The sequence below is a fragment of the Parus major genome, chromosome 8, assembly GCF_001522545.3.
Source record: "Parus major isolate Abel chromosome 8, Parus_major1.1, whole genome shotgun sequence".
Classification (NCBI taxonomy): domain Eukaryota; kingdom Metazoa; phylum Chordata; class Aves; order Passeriformes; family Paridae; genus Parus; species Parus major.
In genome coordinates this window covers 27,881,714-27,905,444 of record NC_031777.1, presented here as the reverse complement: position 1 = coordinate 27,905,444, position 23,731 = coordinate 27,881,714, and the positions used below count along the sequence as shown (strand labels likewise).

The following is a 23,731-nucleotide window of genomic DNA, read 5'->3' as shown; positions in this document are numbered from 1 at the left end:
CAGGAACAGCCTTGCTTGGGGAAAGATGAGTGTTTGTCTCGTGGTTAGAGCCCAGGGTTCGTGGTCAGGAGCTGTGGGTTCTCATTCCAGCCTTGCCACTGAATCATTTTGAGAGCTTTGCTAGTCACTTTGTACTAGAACCAGTTAGTAATTTTCCGTTGGGATGATTTTCTGATGGAAAACACTGCTTATACCAAACTGAAATCTGGGTGAAAATCGATTTTTCCGTTGGGAATACCTTGTGTCTGGGCTGGCTAAGAAAGGAGAGGGAGGCAGTTTAGGAGGGGGTCTTGCATTAGTCCAAATGTTTTGCTTTGAATAGATAGGCTAAAAAATAAAATACCCCCTCCTGCCTGTAATTTCAAATCATACAGCATGGTGTGAATGTGTGCCCTCGTGCTCTGCTTTGCTCCCCAGGAGGTCTGTGATGCAGTGAGATTTAAATTTCTCTTTTCTGAGATGTGCACATCCCAATCTGAGTCAGACCTGGCCCGTGGGGACAAATCCCAGCATAGGGCCACTGCTCTGGCCAGGGAAGCGCTCCATGCAGGGAAAGTGTAAAGTTCAGAGACACAAATGAGCTGTTTCACATTAACTCAGTGGCCTAAAACAAGGCACCGTGACTGGGGAGATACCCAAATGTTTTGTTCGACTAAAAAGCAGTAAAATGAAGCCCAGAGAAATGGACCTGATTTTGTTCCAGAATCCCATTTCTCTGTTCATTAAAAACAAATTTATTTCTGCCTTCTGTATAGTCATATACTGACAGTTTATTTTAGTATAATACTTGCTCTCCTCCCACAATGTATTTGTAGACACTGTTGAAGTCCCTTATTTGTTTTACCAAGTTAAATACTAATCATTTATTTTCTCTCATAACAGCAAGTTGTGGATTATCTGCTGTCAGTCAGAATTCATCTTTTCTGAGCATGAGTGATCAGAGTCTGACACACTTTGTAATGTTTAAATGATGGCTTGCAAGAGACTTGTATGGTGGCAATAATAATTCTCCCTGCACTCTTTTACAGACAGGCCTCAAATTTGCCTTTTTTACATCTATATCACATTAGCACCTTGATTTACCCAGTTTTTTTTTTTTTCTCCAATAAATTACAAAAATAAGTACAGACAAACTTACTAACTTTTGCTTAATACATTTTTCCATTTTATCTCACTTCTCTAGTACTCACATGGTTTCTTTCCGAGTGAGTGGCAAAGGAAGATATTTTCAAGAACAATTACAAGTTTCCAACTTCCAAAATCAAAGTCCTGAAAATGCTTTTTATTAAAGAATCCAAGTTTAGATTATCACATATTCCCAAGCCCACATGAGGCTTAATTCATTGCTCCTTTGAAATATTCTGAAAGCTGAGGGTTGAGAGGTGGTATATTAGTGCAGAATAATGATGATTAATTTGTGCTTTGTATCAAATGCAGGAGGATGTGAATTCTCTATAATTCCAAAATCTTTCTATAAACTCGAAAATATTCTGTGGATGTATGTGCCTTAAATGGAACTTAAGACCAATTTTTCGCATGTGGCTGTTGTAGTTTTCCTTCAAATAACCCCTCCCTCCCTCCCTCCCCACCCCACTTCTTCCAGGATTCTGGACAGATTCACTTAAAATACACCATTTTGTCTTTTCATTACAGAGTAACTAATGAAAATTCCATTTTAAATGTGCTTTCTGGGAGACAGGGATGTTCTTTTTTTAGTGATTAACCAGAGCCCATATTTCAAGCAGCAGGGATAGAGCTCCAGGTAGTGTAAATCAGCATTGCCCGAGATGCCCCACAGTCCTCTCAACCCCACAGAACAATTTAGTGGGCTTAGATGACAGTTGGCATCTTTGAAATATTCTCTTTTGCAGAACTAGACTAGATGTGACACTTGCTGGAGAAGAAATCTTGCATAAATCTGTCGGAAAAGACTCAATCATATTACTTCACTAGCCATGGTAACCTTTGGAGGCCAAAGTCCAGACAGGTTGAGAAATGGAGCATGAGTCCATAAAGGTGACAATTCCATTAACTGCAATCAGAGAGAGAGGTGAATGGTGAGATAAAGACAAACGACTCCCTCTGTAAAGAAAAGAAAATATGTGTGTGCAGGGGAAAGAGGCAGAATGAACATTTTCCAGCCTTGTCGAGGAAATAAAGACCCAGCCCTGCTGTTGAGATCAACACAAAAACATCTCTTGAGTTCAGTGGATGCAAGTTTTGCCCCAACATCCCAACTTCCTGGTGAATGTCAAGCAGCAAAGGACCTCTGAACACCCAAAAATTCCCTTTAGATGTTTATTCGTATAAAAACAGAAGGGACAAAAGTATTTATTAAAGTTCCTGCTCGTGTGTGTGCTTAGGCAGTTCATAAAAGCACCTGAGGGTGGGTTTTATTCTCATTTGAAAAAGTATAGCACTTCTTCAAGTGTTACAGGAAGTAGAAGCTGGGGAATACTCTGGATGAAGTGTTTACTTGTCCATTAGACCAGGACTATTCATCTAAACAGGGAAATGGGGAAGTAAAAACCAAATTAATTCTCTGCAACAAGAAGGGATTTTTGAGTGTACAATAGGAAAAAAAGGAAATTTACTTTGGGGAATTTTTTTCTGGTTTTAACAGAAATATTAAGTTACTCTTGGATACTGAAGTGGCTGAAAAGGGAAATCCCTGTTTTAAGTGCCTCTAAATATAGCTAGAAAAGTAATTCCAATTTTATCAATTTGTGGCCCATTTCCTCACATTTTGGGCAGCTCACCTTTTAATACCAAATCCAGGAGCTGATACAAATAAGTAGACAATATTTGAGGCTCCACCAAAATTCCAGTGTCTTGCCCAGGGCCTGTTGCTGCCTGCCCACTTGGCTGGACACCAATATCCTTTATTCTCAGGGGAGTCAGCCTTCCAAAAAACCACTTGGCACTCGAGTCAGGGCTGCTCTGTTTTCCTAACGTTCGTGGCAGGCAGGCAGGATGTTTTCCGACTCTGGTACCCAACAGTTGAGCATTCCAGACAGCACGGGGATTTTTCTTTTGAAACCACACTTGCAATGCCATAAGAATAAGTGAGGTTCTATGACACCGTGTGATCCTGGTGGGAAAATAGGATGACTTTGCTGTCACACAGTGATACACAAAGGGAAAATGCTCATAGCTCTTGCCACCTTTGTAAACTCTCCTTCTGTTGTGTAAATGCTGAAAAAATCCTGGCTTAAAGTCCTGTTTTCATCAACTGGTTCCCCTCTGGGAAGATTGCCAGAAGGAGAAGACCCCCTCCCAAAATGCCTGGCCAGGAAAGCAGCCCACTGGTGCAGTGTAGCAGAGGGAGTGCTCAGTAGTCCGTGCACACAGTGTTTTCAGCTAGTGAAAATGTTGTTTGTTCCCCAGAGTACACAGTACAGATACCCCTATAACTTTCTTTTTGCCTATCCCTTACACTCCTTGAATTTTAAAAACATTATTTAATCATTAACATTTTTATTCAAGTGATTCCTGAGCTCACTGATGCCAGAGCCAGCTCCAGCTGTGCAGCCTTTGCCTTGTGGAACAGACACTGCCCAGGGCAGGGCAGGCAGGTGACAGCTCAGCCAGGACTGGACTCTTCACTGCCCAGGAGCAAACAGACTGTCCTGGGAGGCAGGACATCTCCCTGGATGCCAGAGACATCTCCCACCACAGCCCTGTGCCAAAATCCAGATGTGCAAAATCATGAAATCACAATCTCTCAAGCTGGAAATTAATTTCACAAGCCAAGCTGTGAAAATCTCCTCAAAGTTCACAGTGCCTTACATCTCCAGAAACACAGTGAACAGAGGTTAAATATTTTTTTTTCTGCAACATCCTTCCAAGGTTTTTTCCATAGGATATGACCAGCTTGCATGAAGTACTTTGTTACAGTGGTGATATATCACACTGTGGTGCCAAATCCAGTCAGTGTGGGGAGGATTGAAAAGGCTCAGCCTCCCTCCAGGCAGTGTGTCCTGATGCCATTCCTGGCACCTTCTACAAAAGGCAGATCTTATTTTGCCCTTTGAATTCCAAAACTGGTGAACACAGTCATAGGAGGCAATCAGTCAGGATCTGTTAATTTATAAAAAATATAACTGTCTGTTCTCCAAGGGTAAGATTAACTGGGATCTGTACTTCCCAGATTATAAACAACACACAGCCTTTCTCCTTAGCTCATTGCAAAATGTACAAATATCCCAACACCAGCTCTGTAATCTTTTAAAATCTTAAATGGAACAGGGGCTCATTCCATTGCATAAAATGAAGTTTGTAGGATCATGTAGCTACCTGCAAATCAAACACAGATAAACTGAACAGCACAAGAAACGGGGATAAAGTCACCTTTTATGTAGCTGGTTCCTCCAGCAGTGAGATTGTCACGCTCTGTATACAAACCAAAACAAATTGTCTGTTTAGAATTAAAAAAGACTTCCAAAAGTCTTGCCTCCAGGGAGATCATTTTATACCACAGGGCAGATTCAGCTCTGGTGTAGGATTTCTGATTTTCATGGAATTGCACCATTAAGGAATTTGGCCCAACATCTTGCCCACACTGATGCAATTCAACTTTTAAGGGACAACTATGGGGTTTCCTCCTAAGTCAGGCCAAGTTTCTGGAACAAGGGAAGTCTGTAAAAGAAACCGTTGGAGGGGTGTTTTAGTCTGGCATTTAGGAACATTCCCATATTAGAAAACGTCACAGGATTTATTTTGTATGTCTCGCACGTTAGAATTTTGTGCTTTTTCTTCTTTCCTTTCAGAGACATTGTCAGTAGGTGGTCATGGCAAAACTGGATAAACCCCAAAGAAATGTAATGAAATTATTATAGATGGAGTGAATAGAAAGACATTTGTGGATCCAGTTTGTTCTGCCTCATCTTTGTTATATAAACCCATTTTCCATACTTAATGTGTTGCCTGAGCTTGCAATATATGATTAACAGAACGTCTGCACCACTCAGGACTCTGGAGAAAAATGTGAGATGTTAATTTGCCAATATTTTAGGTAACTTTAAATATTCTGGGCGTGACTGATCTCACAGAGTGCTTTGGATTTATGCCTTGCATGACAGATGGAAATCTGAATACACACACTGATGCTGTCACTGATGTTGAAAACTTCTGCACAGGAACAAAGAGCTGTAACACTTCCCTGCTCCTGGAGCTAACCTGGTATTTCCTAAAACCATGCAGCTCCACAGGTCATGGCCCAGCAAGCAGGAGTTTCCCCAGCTCTTCCTGCCAGCGCTGCAAGTACCGGGCGCCGTGACGGGGTGGAAATGTGATGCTGTCAAGGGTCTGGGGGAGATTATTCCCTTCTCTCTGCAGTTGTGTGAGCTGCCCAGACAGCATGAAGCAGATACTCATGTTCTTAAGGCTTCCTGGGAAAATCAACACTGTCTCAAAACCATTCTAGAACCAAAACTATGGAAAGATTAATCAAGTTGGGGTCAAGAGGGAAGAAGGATGCAATAGCTTGTGACAGCAGTGAGCATGCTCAATGCTGAGCTCTCTTACCAATCAGAACATTCAGGACATCACACCAAAAAGTCCTTTGGACTACTGACATAATATTTGAAAGAAAATGGAATACTGTAGACTTTCCTACTTGCATTCTTACACTAATCATAAAGCCTCAGTATAAATCAAATGGAGCAAATGCTCTCAGTAAATTAAGATATATAGAAAAATATGTGTAGTATCTATTTTAATATGTGTACAAGAGATACAAAAACCTTTGGTACAGCTGCAGTTCGCACAAGCAGCAGAATGATCCTTCTTCAGGCATTCTTTAAAATCCCTTTCTGCTCTGGTAACCTCTGGATTTTACAGTTCGTCTTTCCAAAGCCATGATAAAACCATCATGGTTTTAATCAACTTTTTGGGTCATTGGCCAGTCAGAAAAGCTGAAAGTGAAATAAAAAAACAAGACACGACAAAACTCAGAAATACTGGACATATTTGCCATTTCTGTCAGCCACAGCTACGAATATTGTGATAAAGCAAGATAAGAAACTGAGGAAGGAAACAAGTGGTAATTATTTATGCATTCTTATTTTAGAGTATTTTATGTCTGATTGTTTCAAAATGAGGAGGAATATATGACTGGGTATGTAACCCCACCCTCTCCAAGAATTGCTGGGATCATTGTTTGTGAGTGTATCCAAACACCAGAACAGTTTCCTTACCTCCAGTCTGTTGCAGTCATGGAAATGCCATGGGATGTTCTGGTGGACACCTCGTCCCCATGGTCACAGCATACACTGGGAAGTCGTCATCTTGGGACATATGGGACTGGAAAATTAGAATGGCACATAATTATCCCATATTTCCTTTCATGGAATCCTGGCCACTGAGGGTCAGCAGCTAAGAAGCAAATCCATGTGCAGGACATGACTCTGCCATAGTGGTCACAGGACCTGATGTGTGGTTGCTAAGAGCACAACCTAATCCTTCCTGACCACTATCACAGTCACCTTGAATGCCAAGTGCCCTGCTACAACTTAACTCTGGTTTTTGTCCTCCCTACTTTATTGCTTTTAAATAAACTGGCAGCTCAAAGTTTCATCAAAGTTGTTTCATATGCTTTTCTGCTTTAAAAATCCCTTCTGAGGATTATCTACTCAACACAAAGCTTTAAGAAATCACATTGATCTGGAATAAAAAAATATCTGTTTGAGCTGTTTTGTTTAATGTTAGTGGAGGAAAGAAATCTCACATAGAGCTGTGGATGTGACTGTTTGCCATCCTTTGAGAGAATGAATGTTCTAAGTCAGCTCAGTGGTACTTGTGCAACTGAGTTTCCAACACTGAAAACTGACACTGATACCATGACCTGAATAACTTAAAATTTTGAAGCAAGAGTCATGTCCCCCTGTAAAAGAAACACCTCCCAAATTAAAACTCCAACTGCTCCATTTTGAGCTAAAAAACTATTTTTCCTGTATGCTGCTGTCTGTATTGGGCTTCAAACCAAAACTGAGTGAATGCAGAGAAGGAAGCCTGATGTACAGCAATTAAAATATATGGAGGATTTGAGGGGTTTTGGTACATCAAACCCTTCAAAGCACAATATATTTGCAGTTTGGTATTGCAGGCATTTCCCTACCCACTGCAAGGTTTAATCTGTCATGGAAGAATACATGGAGGAATATGTTCCTCTCAGATGATATCACAGGCTGGTCATGTCCTTGCTTCGTTAACTTATTCTCAAGCAGAAGAAAATCAGTGTTACCTGTGGTGGGGGGTATCCTGGTTAGCTTGTTCTCTTTCATTTTACATACTCCTATTGGAGGGAACCAATTCAGAGGTTGAGAGTGGTATATTTGGCCTTTAAATCATGGCTGTTCAAGGTAATCCATATTTTGCAAATGGCCCACAAATGTTATCTTCATTTGTTACCTATTGCCAGATTAATTCCATAGAATTTTGCATGGATCCCAGAACCAGGGAGGCTTCTGGCTGAAATTCCTCCCAGCTCAGCTCCCAGCAATCCATCCCAGCCCTTTCCAGTGTGTTTGGCCTGCAAAACCCCATGTTGGGACTCTGGGTTAAGCAGCAAGGTTTGGGACACCCACTTGATGTCCTTAATATTGGATGACAGGAAAGCAGGGGCTGGAACAAGCCACTGCTTTTGGTTTGCAAGGTTCTGAAGCTCTGAGCTGTGGTTCATGGGGATCTCTGCTCTTTGACAACACTTCCCACCATGTGTTCCAGCCAGGAAGATGGATGTACCTTAGTTAAAGTGAGTCATTCACTGAACCTGGGCCAAACTTTGAAGCAAATCTGGGCCAGTTTACTGCCTCAAGAGGAAACCTGGTTTTTGCATGAATTAGATGTGAAAATAAGCAGAGCCTGACTGACATCTCCTCCAAATTCCAACTGTAAGGGTAAAACCCAGAGGGCATGAGCCTCAGGCATGACAAAAATGAGGAGGGGAAAATAAGGTTTCCTGTCTACCCTGCAAGAGCCAGAGAGACACATGTAACTTAGGGTAAATTGTTAATGATTTATACAGTAATTAAGTAATGTTTATAGAATGGCTTACATATGTAAATGGCTGTAAAGATGCTTACGATTTTCCTGTGCTCTCCAATTAAACCAACTTTCATTACAGAACAAAACAATTCCATCCCAACTTGTTACACCAGTTCTTTAGCCAGGCAGCAATGCAGCCACTGCTCCCAGCTTGAACTGGGCTATTGTGTTTCTCTGAGGAAACTTCTGTGCTGGTTTGTAGTTGTTTTAATTCCATCACAGATCACATTCTGTTTAATGATAATTTGATTTTGCATTGCAAGACCCAGATGTACATTAGGAGGTCATAACCTTTCCATTTATCTCGTAAAGTAACTATTTTTTCCCTGAGTTCCATCAGGTTAAAACAGTTAGCAATTTTTCTCCTTGAAGTGTCCCTTCAGCTTGGCCAAGATATATAATAGATCAGTGTAGCTACAAATGCATTACAACATTAGTCATCAATTAGTTTTAAACCATCACTGTAATATATCATTTATCCAGCTTGCTGTAGCACTATTGTGAACATTTAATTTTTTAAAGGCATCTTGATTTTTTAACCTGACGGCTGCATCCCCCTTTTGTCTCCTGTACAGACATCTCCTTAAGGAACAATAAAAATTAGATTTGTTTGACCTGCACTCAGGGTTCGTTTAAGCGAGATGGATTTTAATTGCTCTGCCCAGTCTACCAGACAGCTTTTATGTAATATTCCAGACATTTACGCACTGTCTTTTCCCTTGCTGTAAGCAGGTGTGTGTGCCCACAAATGCCTGTAAAGCAGCTCTTACAATTCATTTCACATCTCTGACAATCCTCTGGGAAATTGCTTTCTCTGAGATACCGTTGGCATCAAATTAAGGCCTCCGGTCATTGCCACTTCTTCCCTCCTGTTACCATTTCCTTTTGTCTTTAAGATTCACCTTCTTGGGTGGCTAATTCTAACAGGATCTTGCTGAGGATTGTGTTCCTTGGGCTTGTGTTGTCATTATATGGCACAGGTGACTCATCCCTGTATCACCCAGTAGTGAGAATGGCTACAGGGCCTTACCTGTCTCTCCCAAAATCTCCGATTGTCCTTGCAATAAGATCTACAATTTGAAGAGGTTTGGAATATAAGACAGCTCAGACTGGGAGCAGCAGGTCTGTGCCACAGTGCCTCGGTATCTTTTAGGATCTCTAACTTCATTTAGGAAGTCACAAGAGGAAGTTATCACAGCACTGACTCAGAGCCCGGAACACCCCGGCTGCTCTGCCAGCTTCGAGTGGAGGCACCATGAGCTCACATTTGCTCAGGATGAACCTTATTTGCTCCAGCTGCTTCATCAGGGAGAGGAGAATCTCATGTGGAGAGTTCTCTCCCTGCTATCTCTCCCCTTCCATTTGTGATACAATCTGAAGATGAGGTCCTCTGGTTTTCCTCTTCTCCCCATTCCTAAAAAGGAAGATTTGCCTGTCCCGTGAGTTACCGAATCAGCACAAAAAAATGGGCCTCCTAAGCAGTTCTTTGTGCCTACAGCTGGTTCTGGTCTCCTCTCTGTTGGACACACACATGCACTTAATTCCCAGTTGTGCTGGATGCCTATTAAAAGAACAAATCTACAAGTGAGGAGGGTCTCTTCTGCCGTGTCAATGGAAGTGAAATACGTAAATCTCCTGCATGCTGAGGCAAATGAATGCTCCAAGTGCTTGGGAGAACAGCTGGGAAAGAAAATAAACAGTTTTCATTCTGCTGCAAAGTGTCACGGATCCAACTTGCTAAGCTGATCCTCATGTAGCACGTTGTGCCTTCTCCACGATTCTGCCTCCTGCTCCCAGGGAGGGTAAATCAGAGTGCTCAGTGCTTCAGCCAGCACAGAAAAGGCACAGATCAGCTTCTCCCACAGTGGTACAGCCAGCATGGTGCAGAGCAGCAAGGGAGCACCAGAGGGGAAAGGACAATTCCAGCCAGGGGCCCTGGGAGGGAGTGGAGGTGAAGATCATGGTGAGCCACGGAGAAAGCAGAGAACAGAGAGACCTGCCTGTCTTGCCAGCCTGGGAAAGCCAGAAGAGAGTTTGGAATAATCTTCCTCCATGCGACTGCATTTCTCTCTTTTTATCTGCTAGTGGTAAATCCCAGTCACTCAGGAGATGTCCTGGAGTGAGATTGGTATGTGATGACGAGGGAATCACAAAACATTTAAAGAAATGAAGGGTTCTGTAGAAGACCATGGAAGGAAATCCTGTTTTCTTTTCTTGAAACTGAACAGAATTGCACACTTGACAAAACAACTACACAGCTCAAGGAATTCACCTTCCACTTTCCCTGTCTGGGCCAGCACCCCAGTGCCACCATAAACACATGGATGGTTTCCCTCCATGAAGGAGAAGTTTCCTCATGAGAGAGGAGCAGTAGAACATGGTCACTGATAATTGTGCCATCAGTGGAAGAAATTCAGATGAGGCATTGACTAAGAGCCTTAGAAGACACTCGATGCACAATTTGTGAACACAGCAGTGACATCAGGAAAGGGTTGGGAGGTCCAGCACACTTACTTTGCATGTGGACACATAATTCTTAATTTCATATTTTTTGGGTTTTTTTCCCTGGGACTTTTATATCCATCAGTAAGCCACACCAGTATTTTTTACTTCCCTGACAGAAGCACTGAAAATCAGAACCCATTTATTTAGTACCAAACAAATGCAGAAATAAGAGCAGGCTGTAGCACTAGAATACACATTTGTAACCCTCTGAGGACCAGATGCAGCTGAGTTGGAACACTTAGCAGCTGTAATGTGCACCGAGAAGTCACATTTGTTCAAGAAAAGCCACATTACTTATATTAATTGGATGTGTCCAGCTCATCCTGGGTCCACTTAAGCCTTGGCAAACTTCTAGCTCTGAGCATAACAAAGGTATTAATACTGATATTCCTTTATATTATCCCATTTACATAACGACTCCCACCTTTGCAGCCTAATACTTATTCTTTGGAACACAGAGAACTTTTGACTCATATCTGGACTGGGTTGCCAAAATCTCCTAAATTTAGAGATGCTTGGAACAAGAAAGGGAGTTTGGTTCAGGCCCATCCACAACAGCAAATTAAACACAAGTCATCATCTGTGTGAGTGACATTCTCGGCATGTCCAGAGCCTGGCAGGAGCTGACATTCCTTCTCCCTGAAAGATTTACAGAATTTGTGCATTGAAAAGCATTGAGGTAAACCCTGGTCTGAGGCCCAAGTGCATAAATTAGACCTGTCCCCTCCCTTCAGTAAATTACAGACGTACACGCCGTAGGTTGGCTCGCTGTGCTCTTGGCAACTCCAACAGCTCTGTGAGTGTGTGTTCACAGAAAGGGAGCTTGTGTCATTCTCACACATTTGCATTTTATTTTCTGAGATTTTGGTGCAAGGAATTTGTTGTACATCATTTCTTCCCTTCATTCACATCAGATACTGTGTTAAACAGGCCCAGGAAAAAGAGTAATATTAAAATGTTGGCACGTGCTGCATTTTCCCAGCAGAAACTGTGTCGCCTGCACATCACTTTGGTTTAAATGATGTAGATCAATGTTAGGTCAGCAAGAGATGCTGGATTAGCATCTGAGAGACTGAGGACCTCTCCTCATTCACAAGTCCAGATCAAGAAATGGCATTAAAGCTTCGTGTACAAACTGTCTTAGAAGACAGAATATTTCCTGAGGCCAACCAAGTGCTCACCTGTTCCTCCAGCCCATGGTTTATATGGAAACTAAACTGGCCAGCTGGCAGAATTACAAGGGTCTGACACTACCAAACTGCTTCTTCAAACACTGTCAGGGTTTTTATGAGCTGCATATTTGCAGAAGTCCATGTACCTGTGAAATAACTGAATCACTGTCTTCCATGTGTCAAAATGATGCCATTTCTGGGCTGTTCCATCTTCCTCCCACAGACCTGCCACGTTTTAGGTGGAATGCATGGCCTGAAAACCCAAATACGTGAAGCAGCTCAGACTGGCTCTAGAGAAGGGACACAGTGAATGGCACCCAAAAAACATCCCAGAGGCATGCAGCTCACTCCAGGCTTTCAGCCTCCCAAACTGGATTATCTGTGTGAAGATTTTCTCAATGACCTGAAGAACCAGTAGAATTTCATTGAAGGCTGAAAGCCTCATGTAATCAAACAACATGAGAATTCAGGTTTCTAAAAAAACACCAGTATTTTGAGCATACTGCAGGAACTGCTGCTACAAAGTTATGCAAATTCCAGATCTTCTGTTTCTGTAAATAAGAATTTTCCATGCAAGAACATACAGAGGAGACAGTCATGTGCTCTAGCCTGAACAGGGATCAGGAAATTCAGGCTCTAGTCCAGCTCCATTCAGACACTTCAGCTCACTGGCTTCCATTTTCCATGGTGAGACCAAAACAATGGTAATAAAAATCACAATGAAAGCAATTGAAAAATATTTGCATAATTATTTAGCATGTGTTTGCATGCTTTGCATGTTAAACAAGGGATTGTTCCTCATCCCACACTCTCAGAACAGATAGGGAAGTAGAAAGTGTGGAGCTGAGTGGGAACAAAACCTGATGTGTGTAGAAGTAAATTCAGTTCTTTAGGAAAACAAGCTGAAATGTGTATTCAAGAGAGACTAAATATTAAAAGATTCACAGCCAGGTGGAAAAAATCAGGGAGTTCACATAGAGAACAAAGACTGTGACACAGAAAGAAGGATGGAAATAATTGTGGAAGAAGCTGATGAATGGTGGGCCAGACTGGAAATACTGGTAGAGCTGAAGGTGGTATGTGACAGATGAACAAAGGATCAGGATGATGATGATGATGATGATGATGATGATGATGATGATGATGATGATGATGATGATGATGGATGATGATGAAGAATCCCTTTTCTGTTTTCATGGATGGAAGATGAGTCCTGCTGACTCAGGGTGAAACCCAGACAGGGACTGGGAGATTCCTCTGCTGCAGGGCAAGGGCCACTGGGAAACCTCGGTTATCAGGGATCTCAGCCACTTCCAAAACCAAGCACCTGCCTGGGGAAGATATTGCTCAACAGACCTTTGATATGGCACATTTAGCAGCAGGTTCAACCAGTAATTCATTGAACAAAGCATTCAAGGCAATGGGACAAACCCACATGGGAATAAGCCTGAGTCACATGTGCAGGAGTGGCACCCCTGAGCTGAACCCATCCTGGAGCTCTTCATCCATTCAGGATCTGCCACAGATCGAGTTCTCCATCTGAAATACCAAGTTCTCCCTTATCTGGGACAATTTTACTGCCCTGATTTTCAGACACCACTTTATGTGGACATGGCAGATGAAGTTTCCTGAACACTCACCCAGGGAGATGAAAATATCAGCAGGAATTAACAGAGATGTCACCTTGGCAGATTTAATTTACTGTGTTCCCTCGGTGCTTTGCCAGCTTTCAGCTGAGGCTAGTTGTATGATCTGTTGAATTAAATTGGGGAAAGGATGATTTGAGAACAAAAAGTGGAACTGAAGAGGAGCTGGGGGTTCCATATTCAAGGAAGTAAAATGATAATCCCCTATGAAAAGACAAATATGTGATACTCTGGCAGTAAAATTCATAAGAGCATCAAGAGTTATAAATTTAAAAAAAAAAAAAAAGACAAAGACATAAAGAAAAAAAGAGTAATCAAACAATGGGAGAACAGCAAAAAAAGCAGCTGGTTCAGATATTCATATTGACAAAACTCTGGCTGGGTATCAAATATATGCCTTCCCACCCCGAAATCCTGATGGTTTCAAGGGAGCACAAACATCCCTTATCATTCTACATCATTAATTGCCAGTCTTATTCTGTCCAGCTACCAGAGCACTGACCTCTGAATGCAGATACAAGTGGTCCTTCTCACCCTTTACCCCACAGTACAGCCCTGTGGGTTCATGTGGGGAGAAACATGACTTGCCATATGGAACATATCAGTCAAAGTATTTTTATCTTACATAGAGGGCCATTCATGATCCCCCACTGGTTTTTGCCATAAAACCAAGACAAAGTGGGGTTGTTTCAGCACTGTCTGATCTCAGGGAATGTGGATGGATGTCCATCCAGTTTTGCTGCTGTCTGGATTAGAATTTCTTCATGCAAGGAGCACGTTTAGCTGTCTGCAAATTCCAGAGATGTTTTCAGTAGAAGTGCAAGGTTGTGCTACCGAAGGAGAACATGAGCCAAAGATGTTCTATTATCCATATCCTATTAAAGGTCAGCCAGAGCTCTTACCTCAGTGCTGTAATGTGACCAGAAACTTAATTGAAAATATACGAAAAGCTTATTAACAAAGAGATGAAACCGTAGTAAATTTAATATAGCCCGCAGAAGGACTCTTGCTAGAAAGAGAAGGTTACATAGATAGATAGATAGGCCTTTCATTAAGGTGTATTGCTGGGTTAAGTGTAAATTTTCCAAGCAAAAATGAAGATAGAAAACTGGTAATTGCTTCCAATTTATAGTATAAAAATCAGTCATATTCATTTTACTTCCTATGACAGCCTTACTTAATTCTAAGCTTCATTCACTTAATTGGAAGGGAGAATTCTTTGAGTAAAAACATAAGGAATTGAGAAAAGAGACAGGCAGATTGCAAGAACTGAATGAACAGCACTTTAAATGAAATCATTAAAACCCCTCATCTAAGATTCTCAGTAGATTCATGTTTGCTGTCCTCAAGGGATATTTATTATCAAAGCTGAGTAGGAAAAGACTGGGAATTATATCAGAAAAAAAAAAAAAATCATTTCTAATGCTTTCTTGAAAATTGAATCTGAAGAACTCCCTGCTTCTATTACTGTCATAATTTCTCCACGTCTCAAAGTTAGTGTAGAGTAGAAATTCAAATATTTCTCTCATTGACACCTCTTGCAGCTCTGGTGTCACCTGTAACACAAAGGTTCTCTTGCACAGGAACTACATTTACCTCAACCAAATTCTCTTTGTTCACAACAGACTTAGAGTACGTTCAAGGAGGGCTTCCTTGTGAATATTCTCACAACTTTCTTTGCATAAATCAGTCACAGGGGGAAAGAAAAGCCTTCCTGAAGCGGTGTGTCTTTGTGGGTTTAGGAGTTAACTGATGGTGATTAGGAAACAATCCGTGGTGGCTGAGGTGGCAGATAAGAAGCAGAGATGTGAAGAGCTGACATTTAAAAGTAATAGTCCTGGAGAATACCGGTGATTCACAAGAGCAGATATCAGAATCACTTGATGACTACTGTTGAATAATAAGTCTGCATCCCTTTCGTTGCCCTAACGAAGATTGACTTTTGAGGGGGGGTTTGTTCCTCAGGGTGAATATTTAGAGCTTCATGATGTGTAACTGCCTGCTCTCCTTCCTCTGACAAAGCCCAGCACAGGAGGGCTTCTCCACATTTACTGTTCCTGGACAGGAGATAGAATTCTGTAATTAGAATCAGCCAAGGTGTACGGAATTGTAGTCCCTCCATGCATAAATGAAAACCATCACGAATGCATTCCTGCTGTGGGCAGTGGGTTCTGCCTCAGGCAAATGCATCAGCAGCACCATTCCCAAGTCTTTTGGGGATCCATTTAAGCAACCACCTGAAAAGGATCCACAGCAGAAAGTGGGGAAAGCTGAGGCAAAGAAGATACTAAACCTCTCCCTGTCAGAAGTCAAATGAAGAAGTTAGGGAAGTTACTCAAGGAAAGGGTTTTGTCTACATCTCTGGCTTCTGGAGGGAAGTGACAAGGGACACTGCTCCATCAATTGAAATATCTGAAGGTTAAAACGTCCAGATGCAAATCGTTCAGAAATATAAAATAATCATGCTGCAAAAGTAATTAACACTTTCAACTTTCAAAGGGCTGAGGAAGCTTTAACTAATTAAACAGTAAGGTTAGAGTAATTAAAACTCAGATGTTTGGTTGCTAAGGGGAACAGAATAATAGACTGAATTAATTATCTTAAAGAATTCAAGACTAAAACACTGAAACATTCCTATGTTTACGTGCAAGGAATGAGCTTTCAGTATGTCAAGAACATTGAAGGTAGCAACAATAAATTTTTATCTGTCAGCAGGAAGGGAAGATAGAGCTCCAGAAAGCCCAGGGAGGATTAGGGAGAACAGTAGACAATTGACAGTGAAACACAGACAAAGCTGGGAACATAACTATAAAGTGCTTGAGGAAATCCCTAAATCCACTGGTATTAAAGCATTTACAGTGACTTTTCAATTTCATGGCAGCCTCACTATCAGAGAGTTCTGTCATTTCTGACAGTGAAAGCAGGCTCAGGTCTTCAAGTCAAAAAAGCTTTAGTGAGGTTTGAAGTTACTCCATGAAACAATTTCAGATGATTCCCAAGATACAGCCAATAGCTACCAGTGAGCCTTAGCTGGGAATACAGAAACAAGTTTAAAAAAGGTAAGATAAAGGATGAAACTGAAGCATTTCAGCTGCTGGATAGGGAGGACACACTGTCAGGGTTCAGTGATACCTTATCACAGCAGCAAGACTTTCCCCAACCTTTGCTTCTGCCTCTAAGCTACTTTTGCCAAAATTTGTAATTACACCCAGAACTGGATCATTGAAATAACCCAAGTAAAAGAAAAAATTGAATAAAACCCAGGGGATTGTCTATTTTCCTTAGTCCAGATTATGTCCATGATCTAATTGAAAGCACAGCTCCACACTCAGCTGGACTGGCACCAAGAGGAGCCATGTATGAGGGCAGAAATGAACTTCCAAGAGAAGGATTTTGTTATAATGGCTTCAATGATTTGCTTTTGTTTTCAGTAGACATAAAATAATTTGCCTTCAGGAAAAGAGAAGTGAGATCACTTCCATATTCCAAGGGGAAAATGAGCATCCAGGTAGTTACCACAAACTTGCTGAAATGCTGGGAGTTCACAGCCTACCTTCCCCTTCTCACTGAGAAGCACAGAGCAAGAACATTGTTTTGGCACTAAAAGTCAGTTCTGATAAATATTTAAGAAACAAACCCTAAAAAGAACTTCTCTGATATCTGAACAGAGTAAGATATGAAAACCCAGCAAAAACTGAAGAAATATAATGGAAACTCCTTTTGCTGTCAGTAAGAACAGGGTCTAGATAAGCATAAGAAGGGAAGAGGGTTATTTCAGGGAACAAATGTCCACAGATCTTGCCCAGAGGGGCAGACCCAGCGACTCTTAACTGGAAGTACCCCCAGTCCCACCCTGTACCAGTTCCTTCAACAAACTCAGAGCTGTTACACCACAGCTCCATCCTGCAGTGGTTGTGACAGGACACAGCATGTGTAGGGAAATGCAGCTGTTAACATGAACTCCTCACTGCACTTCCTGCACATGAGACCTCTCTTACCTGATCCTTTTGCCTGTTTGTCTGCTCTGACACAACCATGAAGTTCTGGATCCCAAAGCTCACCCAGGCACAGGAGTTACTGCCCACCTGGCTGGTTCAGGCACCATTTCTCAGCATCCTTCTCTCATCCCCTCTCCTGCCACCTCTGCATCTTTGGGCCTTTTCATTTGGATCTTTCTCTTTCATTTTTAAGCCTCTACTTCTTCCAATGTGCAGAGTCTTTACCAGCATGGTGGCACCTTCCCTGTCAGTGTTATAATAAGCTGGAAGGCAGGAGTGATTTATACAATCACCCCTGTGCTACAAGATAACAGTGTATGTGATCTGAGCTCTCATGGACAGTGCACAGAGCAGGAGAGCAGAAGCCTGAGTTCATCCTGCCCCTGACACCCATCTCAGCCTCAGGCCAGCTCCACAGCCTGATCCCAGCCCTGCTGAAGTCATCACAAAGCACAGGATGAGCTCCTGCATCTCTCCTCTGCTGCTGTCTCAAGGTGTCTCTAGGGTGAAAGTGTGTGAAGTGTTTTCAAAGATTTCAAGTACTACAGTTGTCATCCCACAATTCTTATTCATCCCCGATAATTCCTGCCTGTGGGAGTGGGCCCGTTGGCTCCATAGTCGTCATTATTTGTAACATTTCTTGTATTATTCACAACACATCTCCTTCTCTGACATACTTCTATTAATTTTAGCAGTGGAACATTTTTAGCAGCAAGCTTTACATATTCAACAGTTGCATGATATAATTAACCAAGAAATGTCGTAAGAAACACAAAGAAAATATTCTTCTCATTATATTCAATGTTTAATTGTTCACAGTTATTCTCAAGTCAAACCTTCTGCTGCTCAGAGAGAGTTGTCACAGATCACTTACATTGTTTCATGAGGTTTTTTTTTAGTGAGCCTAAGAGCTCATTTTCTTAGTTTTAGACTTCTACTCTATCAAAATGAAAAAGGAAAATCACACCCTAGATAAGGCTGTGGCATTAGTACGTAACCCCCAGTTTTGAAAACACTCTGTGAGGATATTTTTTACTGCATCAAACAAAGGTTTGCAAGTCTTGTCCTATACTGAATGTACCTGATGGAAATTTCAGCAGCCCCATAATGATGCCAGGATTTGCATCCTCAAAGTAGGTCTAGAACAGATAAGAGTTTGGCCAAGTTTGCCAAAGTTTAATTTTATAATTAAAATGGGGCTCAATATTATTAATATAATTAAAGAGTGGCCCAATTTTTTTTACTTCATTATCCTAAAAGTTGGAATTGCTCGTTCTCTCTGCCATCCATTCTGTGCTGCTGTTACTACAGAATGAAGCAAATATTTTTTCCTCTAGGAAAGAGACTTACAGGACAGAGTTTCCCAAGGTGGTCTGTGGAGTAGTTGTCTTCTCTTTTTCTATTCCAAAAGGAGTGGTAACGAGCCAAAAATCTGCTACAAATGCCACCTATAAAAAGACAAAAAACGTTGCTAAGACATTCTGAGTGTATGGGCAGACTGGAACAAGGTTAAGTGAACCATTGCTGGCCTCCATGGAATCATGGAATCTGTGATTATGGACCTGTGGTCCTTGGGACATGGCAGTGTATCAGTAGTAGCTTTATCTTACCTAACTTCAGCTGTCTAACATCAATAAACTGCCCTTTCCAGATTCTCTACATGTTTTGCTGAGTGTTAGGAAGTGCTATTAGGAAGCAACTTCAAAGGACAACTCATTTCAGCCCAGCAGAACAAAGTGAGGGGGGATGAGTCAGCTCTCGGTGCTTATCCCCTCTGCCAACAGCTCAGGACTTGGATGGGTTGTTTAGGCTGAATGCTTAACTTCACATGGCTCGAGCTGGGTGAAGTGAACCACACTCAGATTTGTATTCAACATCAAATCCTGCTGCTTCCCACAACCTGAATTATTTTAGTCATCAGGTGCCTTAGTCACTGCCTTTTGCTGTTTTGTTCAAGCAGCATTTATGGAGTAAAAAGCCTTTCCTAGAAATGAAAAGGAGAATGTTTCTTGCATTTCTTACTTTGCTTCTGGTAGCCCAGTTCTCCCTGCAGGAGGGGGAGGTGTGGGTGGGCTCTGTGTGTGTAAGAGACGCCAGTGATGCTGCAGCCAGGGAGGAGGAGATATTTCCAAGAGCTTCCTGGCAAGCAGTTGGTCATCCAGGCATCAGGAGAACACAGAAATGGGATGACTTGGCAGCCAAAGCTGTGCTGGTTGGTGCACCAGAAATCAGCACTTTCTACAATGTAAGCAGATTTCCCAGTCCTAGGGAATCTCAGCTGCTGCTGGGGGTGTCTGATTCTCTCACAGACCACTGAAAATCTCCATGTTGGATTTTAAAGATGCAGCTAATGGATATCCTGGTGACTCAACATGAGTCAGTCCAATTAAGAACTGAATCAGGCTCTCCAAATATTCCCATGAAGCTCTTCCTCTGAAGACTTCAAAGTGCATTACAGAGATTCAAAGTGCTAACGAGGATAATCCAATGATGATATCAATGCTGGCATGACACAGTGCCCATGTGACCAGGGACAAGTCCATTTAGAGACACTTACTGCACATATTTAGAAGCCACACAGAGATTTGGACTGGAATATATTAAAGATTGCATCTTGACAATCTTCTCTGTGGAATTCTGTAAACTGGTTGTAAAATTTTGTAGAAAAAGCATTACACTAACTATGGCACTCTGGGGGCTTTACCACGATAAATACCTGTCCTGATTCATTCTGGAACATAAACTGAGCTTTACTGCTTATCTAGATCTGTTGTCTGAACCATAAAGACTCTGTTCACAGCTTTCACAGAGGTTGTATCTCTGCTGCAAACCCAGAAGGAGAAGGGCACAGTTTAATCCATGATCCCTCAAGCTGTGTTGCTTTTAGAACCCTCCCTGACATGGCACTGTCCCAGCTCTCCCAGATGATGCCTTGGAATACATCAAAGTCCAAGGATTGTCCCCTGTAGACCATCTGGATGAGGCCACCTCCTTGGGATGCAGGAATGGGGGAAAGAGCTGAATTGTGTGGATGTCAGTCATGATACACTACTGTGTGTTTGGGGTATTTTATCTTCTGGCCACAGCCAGAGGGACCAGGGAATAAATGGTCACCCATCCTGAGGCACTGAACTACTCTTCCCAAACAAAGGACTGAAAAAAGTCCTTTGGTGAGAGTGTGCAAAGAGAAAGCTCCTGGCTTTGGACAGGGCTTGTCCCTTGCCGTGGCTGAGCTGGGGATGGCCGTCTCCTGGGCTGCCATCCAGCTGGATTCGGCACCGACTCATTCACTGCAAAAAGCAGAAAAAGAAACAGGAAAAAAGGATATGAGGTTTCCATGGCTACTGGACTGTTTACTTTCTTCTGACTGTTATCACAAATTTTGCCATCCAAACAAGCAACAGATGTCGGAAATAACATTTGGGTTTGGTGAACTTCGGATACGCCACAGGGAAAGGTACTGACCTGGAGCCCAAGGAAGTGGCACAAGCTCATCAGTGGGCAAAACATAAAGAACAGACATCCAGATCCTACACACTGGGCTTGGAGCTCTTCCTCTGTAGTGTTTCCCAATTGCATTGACTGTCTACATTTCATGTATTTTTTTGTGATGGTTGTTGAAAGTAAAAGGTCAGGAGCAACCTCAGAAAACATGAGGTTTTCTGGAGAAATGGTAAAAACTTTGATTTTAATATTCTATAACAATGAAGGGCAGAAATCAAAGCCATGTAATCAGTTCCTGTTATCATTGATGCTGGGGTGCAGAACAGGTTATCCTTTATTCATTTCTGATGTATTCCAGAGCAACAGGTGGAAGTACAAGTAATGCCTCTGTGTGTCTGGTCAGCTTATCATTATTATTCAGATAACAAAATACAGCTTAAGTGGAAAACACCTCAACAGTTTTCATTAACCAATAACCAACCTTCTCCTTGCTTTCCTGTGATTCTATCATCCTATTTCCCTATTTCAGCTCTCCACCCTTGTCCACTTTTTAGAGAAAGACCTGGATCCCAATTTTGCTACACAGCTTTTTTCCTTCACTCCCCTCTTTCAGACAAGTTCATTTCTTTAGCATACCAGCAGCATTTACTGAAAGGTTCTGTAGAGAATTTCATGCCTCTGCCCAAATTTCCAGCATGCAGTCTAAGGACTTTGCTAAACCACAATCTCAGTGCTGTTGATTTGGTTTTCTTGTAAATCAGACTTTTTATTCACAGTATAATAGATCAAAACCCCCAGAGAGTTTCCATAGATGTCTTTGCTGGCTAAACAGGCTGCACAAACCACGAGCTACTCAACAGTTAATAATAAGCAGCTTCTCCCCCCAGCACTTGGTTTGAAAGGACTACAAGCTCTGAGTCATTGCACAGTTGATTTGAGCTTAACCCTAATAGCTCTGTTATGTCCTGGCTTATTCCTAAATCTTCTTGGAAGCAGGAGAGTGTCAACAACAAAATTTTAAGTTTTAATACTCTTAACACCAGGTAAACTGCTTTATCTCAATTTAAAATATCAGTAGTGTCCTTTCTGCTACATCACTGAGCTGTAAAGTAACGCTGGAGCAAAAGCATGTGCCTGCTGGTATATGCCTGAAGAGGTTCTGGGAATTAATTCTGCTTTGCAGAACTATTCCAGTTATTCATGTGACTCAGCGGCGGAGACCGGGATCTTCCTGCACTCCAGGGTGACGTGCTGATTCAGGCTGGTTCAGCAGCCCAGCAGAGGAGACACCTTATCAAAAGAAAAGCCCTCTTTGGGGACAGGCTCTCCCAGCAGCTGGGAAGGAAATTTCCGTTGCGCTCCCTGCGCTGCTCCGGTGGGGTGAGATTAGCGAGTTATTCTTAGAGCTGGATGATTTTCTTTACTCTGGGTAAAAAGGGAATCGTTCTTTTCAACCAGTAGGTTATTTCTGGGTCCCACTGCTGTGATGTGTGTCCAGATGTGATTCCAGGGCTGAGGGCAGTGTCACAGGAGAACAGTGCTCTGCATCTCTGCTTTCAGTCGTACCTGAGGGGATTTCAGCCACACTCGATATTCAAATTTTATTAATAAATGTTATAGAAAGGACTAATACATGGCTGACTCTTGTTACACACATATTGCAGAGTGAACAGTAAATTGTTGCAGAGTGAACAGTAAATTATCATTTATCAGCACCCCCTAAACTTATTCAACTCGGTATGGAATGACTGATCAAGACATTCTGAATATATTAAGCCTTTATCAACCAATTGCAAATAGTCTCTGGGCCAACAGGCACTCATCAGCCCCATTATCTGATTGAATGAAGGCATCTGGGATGGAAGCCTGAGCATCTCAGCCAGTCAGTCCACGCTCTCTGTGGATAATACAGTCAAGGGAGTGAGCTGAGTCCTCCAAAAAAAGTAAACATCCAAAGTAGATCTGTCAAGAAGTAGCCAAAATATTTTAAGTGACCAGTCCAAGTTCTCACAAAACAGACTCTGGCAGATCAAGACAATTCATATTTCCTAATTTCTGAGTTCCGAGTCCACCAGTCCACAGCTGCCCTATAATCACATCATGATAGCTCTGCAGTTCTGTAAAGAAGCTGTGAATGCATTTAATCAAGGGTCTTAAATCTGTCAGCTCCAGAAAAACAGACTTCCTTCAATACTGTCCACAACCCAGTATTTTTGTAGGAGCAGCAGTGCAGCCAAGCCAGCACCACCCAAACATTACAGTACCCAGAAGTACCTGTGAGGAGCAGGGGTTACATCCCACACCTATACTGTGGTTTCACAGTTCATCCTGATACAAATAACAATTACAAAGTGTTTTTGAAATGTGTTGTACCAATTTCAATACCAAAGTATTGCTTCCTGTACTCACTGTTCCTACACAGCCTCCCTCCCCTGACCTTACATCGGATTTTCTCTTGCAGGAGACATTATTTTCTGTCTGCTCTGCTGACCACCTCTCTCACAACGAATGGTACATGACAAATATAGGGGAAGCAGCAGATTTAACCCTTCCAATGGAAAAAGGAATAAGAACAGCAGCATGTGATACATAAATTAATTTTGTATTTTGGATTGGAACAGAAGAAGAGATACTGTCAATAAAAGTTAAAGTAGCGCTGTCCAAAATAGAAAGGAAAGGGGGGAAAAAAAATCTAAAACTATCTCATGATGTTTTTCTTTTTGACCCTGAAGACCTGGAAGGTTCCTTCAGGACTAGTCAGACTATAGCTGTTAATGTACATACAGCCTCTCTCAATTGCCCCCAGTCCATAAAGCTGTAAATTCTTTCCATAAACAGAACTCCAACATTTTTATCTACATGAGAAACTTAACCAGCAGGTACTCAGAGGCATAAATCCATGTGGTATTTGAAGGTTAAA

At 42.0% G+C, this 23,731-nt stretch overlaps 1 protein-coding gene across 1 annotated transcript in view; it reads right to left on the bottom strand.

Moving 5' to 3' along the window:
* FGGY (FGGY carbohydrate kinase domain containing) overlaps nt 1–23,731 on the bottom strand; it is a 202,668-nt gene that overhangs the window by 126,674 nt on the left and 52,263 nt on the right. The window contains exons 2-3 of the mRNA XM_015635969.2: nt 18,718–18,815; nt 6,198–6,303 (exon numbers count right to left, since the gene is read on the bottom strand). The gene's annotated coding sequence lies outside the window, so the exon portion shown is untranslated. The remainder of the gene's footprint in view (nt 1–6,197; nt 6,304–18,717; nt 18,816–23,731) is intronic.